This window comes from Littorina saxatilis, unplaced genomic scaffold (assembly GCF_037325665.1).
Source record: "Littorina saxatilis isolate snail1 unplaced genomic scaffold, US_GU_Lsax_2.0 scaffold_2033, whole genome shotgun sequence".
Lineage (NCBI taxonomy): Eukaryota > Metazoa > Mollusca > Gastropoda > Littorinimorpha > Littorinidae > Littorina > Littorina saxatilis.
This window is the reverse complement of record NW_027129690.1, coordinates 12,501-17,884: the sequence shown is the minus strand read 5'-3', so window position 1 is coordinate 17,884 and position 5,384 is coordinate 12,501.

Below are 5,384 nucleotides of genomic sequence, written 5' to 3'. Positions count from 1 at the left end.
ACGCACGCAAAGCACGCACGCACGCAATAAGCCTGGTGTCGCTGTCGCTGGCTGGCTGGCGGATTAGCCGAACGGCTGTTCTATCCCACCGCGAATTGCGCCCGCCGTTAAGAGTGGATTTTGTGATTTATTTGGCATTTAGGTCCCAGGTAACATTATGAAGTTTTAATACGATCAATCGGACCTATTATCAAGTTAGTGTATCAACTTTTGAACGAACTGCGCCCAGTAGTTTCCCAGCAATAAGCTGTTAAGTCGAGACAGACACACACACACACACACACACACACACACACACACACACACATAATTAAAGTCTGTTGGACCCTAGTACTGCGTACTCGGGGATTAAAGACAGTCTCCTGTTGGAAACAGTTGGGTTCATCATCTCAGATGTGGCCAGGCTTGTACATGGGATAGGACCATACCTCCACTTGGTCACATACCACAAATGAAAAGGCTGGTGCTCTCTGTGCAAAGTGGGAATATTGTTTGGATGAATTATTTTCGGAAAAGCCAGATGTGTTTTCTTTTAAGAAATCAATTGATCCACACACACACAATTCCAACTCAACACAGCAAGCAGCCAAGGCGTTCATTTTTGGTATGTGACTAAGTGGAGGAGTGTCTTATCCCGTGTAAAAGCCTGGACAGATGTGGGGTGGTTTACATGATCGTTTACAAGGGGATAAGGCATCTTTAAAGCTAAAGTGAAGTCAGGGACAGCCGCAGGTCGTTGAACCCGCCACCAGAACTGTTATCGTCTTACGGATGAACGTTGCAAAGTTTCCGTGCTTTCCTGTGCGTGTCTTGCGGCAACTCGCTCTCTGACCTTTCGGGAATCAATCGTTTCTTATACGGTACTCAACTATCTCATGAATCTGCGGCGAACACTAGAGAGGTTAAAATCGCAGACATGACAGCAGAGAGAATATGACTTCATCGAACAACTACGTAATTGTTCAGCTTATGAGATACATGTATCTACAATCGTCTTGGCACCATTCACATGACAAGGAAAAGTTACAACAGACTGAGCTATATTTTTCTACCCGCTGCCAAAACTTTCTCCAAAACCATTTCACCTTGCAATAGTAATACATGTATCTGGGTTTTTTGTTTTAAACAAAAATTGAACTTTAGACATGTCCTAGAATTTTTTTATTTTTCAGTGATTTTATTTAATTTCGAGGTTGACCCACCGGTCTCGCAGGAAACAAGGAAACCATCTTTAAGGTAATCACAACATGGCAAGTCGTCCTTCAACAGTGCGGAAAGACATTGCAAAAATATATGTCAGAGTGTGACAGTAAGTCTGCTATTGTGTGATGTTACGCGATGCTTAGCTTGCCTTTCTGTTCTAATAAGTACGCATGGATTGTTTGCACGTGTGATCAAACCACTTCCTAATAAGGCAAATGTCTTTTGCATGAAATAAAAACGCATTCAATTTTTTTGTCTTTACTCAAAGATGGGTACTTATGCTTAGGTGTTAAAGCAGACAAACACGAACTGTGCAAGTAATGACATTTTTAAACACTGGTGTCAACAGTTTCGTAGGGAATCGAGTCAAACCCGTGAAACTTTTTCTGAAGACACACGTCTAAATCTGTGAGGCGACTAGACGTATGTTTGAACGGTTCCAGTTCTGCGAATGAGGACACCGGGTCTTCTCCCTGAATAATGTTTTAATTCCCTCTCCCCTGCCTCATTGTTAAGTCCTCCCGCGTATCCCCTGCCGCCCTTCCCCTTGTTATCCGCGCCCCCATGCCCAGGAGCTTTAAAGGCACACTCCTTCTCGTTCAAACACTTCCGCTCACCGTCTCAGATCTGGCGAGGCTTTTACATCGTTATACGACCATCCCTCCACTTGATCACATACCAGAAATCATTACCCTGACTGCTTGATGTAGTAAGGTGGAATTTGTTTGTGAATTCATTGTTGTAAATGTCACTAGTGGCTTTCACGAAATGTTCCCACACAGAGCACCCAGGTTGATGATTTAAGGTATGTGACCAAGTGAAGGGATGGTCTTGTCCCATGTGAAAACCCTGCCAGATCTAAAATGGCGCGCCGAACTGTTTTTACGAGTATGCCTTCAAGTATCTGGACGTCAATGTGAACGCGGTCCAAAAACTCTGTGCTAAAACTTGGTGCGGCCAGTTTCGCCTAATATACTTCGCGTCGTCGACTTGGCCCAGTTAAGGACAGGCTTAAGGACTATGAGGGATATCGTTCAGCTGGACAGAGGCTTCTTCTCGCCCAAACCTCAGCAGGCGGATAAGGATAAGGATAACAAACTACACAGAGGGTGTCTGCCCAGCGTTGGCCAATCCCAAACCAAGGCGGATCAAGGGACACGTTGGCCATGCCTTGCAAAGAAGAACTATAGCCAGATCATGGCTACCGGTACAACCGGCAATCCCCCCACCCTCTCCGCCCCTATACATACATCATTGCTTAGTATTATTTTTCCCTTGGAGGTAAAATGATCTTGCTAAAATAATGACACGTTTAAGACTTTAGGGGTTTGAATTCCATGCCTGATCTTTCGTAAGTGGGGCACAGATTAAACAGGGAGTTTCAGTCGTACCGTACAAGCGTTACTTCTAACAAGTATGTCATCTAGTTTAAAAGCAAAAAGCGTTTCTTCTGACCAGTATGTTCTATATTTTAAAAAGCGTAACATCTATCCAATATGTCCTCTAGTTAAAAGGCACGTACCCAAACTCACGTTACAGTTGTTCAGCCCTGGATATTCACAACACTCCGTGTGTTTGTCTTGAAGACGAAAACGCCGTTTGTGTCTGCCCTTAACCCCACCCCAGACAATACCGCTTAAAAAGAGGATCGTTGCCCTTCTCCCAGACAACCGTCTGGACCCAGCGGCCATACAACCCAGACACCAACCGCGTGTTGACAATACAAAGACCTCTTCCAGAATAGCAGAAGGGTGAGGGCGGAAAGAGACCCGAGCCACCAGAAAATCTTTGCCCCAGCTGCCATTTCATTCTAAGACGATTGAGAAGGGACGCAGTGCAGGATGGAGCTCCCTTTGTCTGTCGCGCGGGAGGCGCTATTTTGAAAAGAAAATGGAATTATTGAAAATCTGCACTCTAGGGATCACGTGGGTAGGGGGTATCAGAAGCTTACCCAGTGGGAGAGTTCCAGGAGGTAGAGGAGAGGCGTGGGTGGAGGGTAGTGGTGGGGGTGGGGGGGGGGCAAGGTGTAGGTGGCGTTTACCGAGGGCGTTGGGTCGGGGGGGGGGGGGTGGAGGTTTGATGGCAAGATGGAAGGGAATCGGGGCGGTGTTGTGCGAATCGTATAGCATCAGATCGAGTGACCCATGTGAAATTAATACAAACCCAGTCACGTGTTTGCTCTAGTGCTAAAATACTTTGCCCCTCCCCCTCCCCCTCTCTCTCTCTCACTCTGTCAGCCTCTCTGTATCTATCCCTGTCTCTGTCTCCGTTTCTCTCTCTCTCTCTCTCTCTCTCTCTCTCTCTCTATTTATCTCTCGCCCATCTCTCTCTCTCTCTCTCTCTCTCTCTCTCTCTCTCTCTCTCTCTCTCTCTCTCTCTCTCTCTCTCTCTCCATAAGAACACTCCGCACCCTCTCTTCACGACATACTTTATCGATTTGGTTTCCATGTCAACCTCAACTCGAACAGGACAACCCCTCCACCCCATCCCAATTTCCCTTGAACCATCCCTAATCCCCCTCCCTCCCCCCCCCCCCCTCCATAACGGGTCTATGTCCCAGTGGACGGAAGGTCACCCCCCATGCTGTGTTCCATTCTCCAGCGCACACATTCAACGCGCCCCGAGTTGACTTTTCTCCGAGAGTCAGGCTTCGGATTACCTCCCTTTCCACGCCTCTCCAGGCTTTGAGGAAGGTTTAATCAGCCTGATTCAGCATGTACGCCAACTCTCGAGAGCGTCGCCGAGATTCTGTCCAAATCAACCGAGCCGATCACTTTCGAAAAAGGTTTGATTCAATCAGCACAATTCCTTGCTGTCAGTGTAAACCTGTCTCCGAGGAAGGCGACACGCTTTCACCCAGTTACGTAGGTAGGCAGGTTAGGTTTCTGGGGATGTTTTATCGACGTGATTTTCCCCATGTTCTAGCCACCGAGAGAGCTCCAGCTTGATACTTGGTTAAGGACTCCTGTTTTCTAGATTGTTCAGACTTGTCTTCCTGCATGTCCTTGTAACTAGAGCGCACACCCCCTGGAGAAGCTCGGGCTACCCTCTGCCTACTTATTGTACAACCTATCCCCGTTTCTGACACAAATAACCAGCCCTCGCACGCAATTTGTGTTTGCCTTCGGTTGAGAGACGTTCCTTGTTGCGTGCGTACCGGTAGATCTCTTGTATTAGTGTGACTAAGTCGTCCCTTGTTGCGTGCGTCTACGGCATTCAGACGTTCTGTCGCCGGCGTTTGGGGAGCCCCAGTAGCGCCTTAAAGCCGGGATATAGTGAGAAGACGGCGATGTATCATGGGGGTCGGGGAAGAAATGTGTTGATGTGATTAAGAGATCAGCGAACAGCTCTCCTGCCGTCTGTCTCCGTCATGGCTGTCCCACTCTATATTGGTCTAGACAGCGCATCTTGTGCTATGATTGTATGGTATTTATATTAATATTAACATTTAAGAAAGATACTTAGCGGCGGCAGCAGCATCATCATCATCATCGTCATCATCATCATTATCATCTTCAGCATCATCATCATCATCATCATCATCGTCGTCGTCGTCGGCAGCAGCAGCAGCAGCAGCAGCAGCCGCAGCAGCAGCATAATCATCATCATCATCATCATCATCATCATCATCATCATCATCATCTTATAATCACCGTAACGATAATAACAAATATATTTGTATGGCGCTAGCCCTATAGTCATAAGCGCCTCCCGTCACTTGGAAAAGGACATACACAAATAAGCAAATGAGTATGCCCTACAGTACCACTGTTCCCTAGAATGACGTTGTGTCACACAAAGACGTGGTGACATGTCCGGACAGTGGGGCATGAAGTGCATTTGTCAGCTTGGTTCACTGCCGAAGGTCTATGTCGTACAAAACATTTGTAACAGAACGTTTCATTGCGAACCAGTGCGAATTATAACGTGTCGAACTAAAAAGAATGGGAACAAACCAACATCTCACCTCTGTCTGTCTGTCTCGCTCTCTGCCTCTGTCTCTGTCTGTCTGTCTGTCTCTCCCCCTCCCTCCTCTCTCTCTCTGTCTGCCTCTCTCTGTCTGTCTCTCTCTCTGTCTCTTACCCCCCCCCCCCCTCTCTCTCTCTCTCTCTCTCTCTCTCTCTCTCTCTCTCTCTCTCTCTCTCTCTGTGCTGCCAACCGTTGTGACAATTAAATCAATC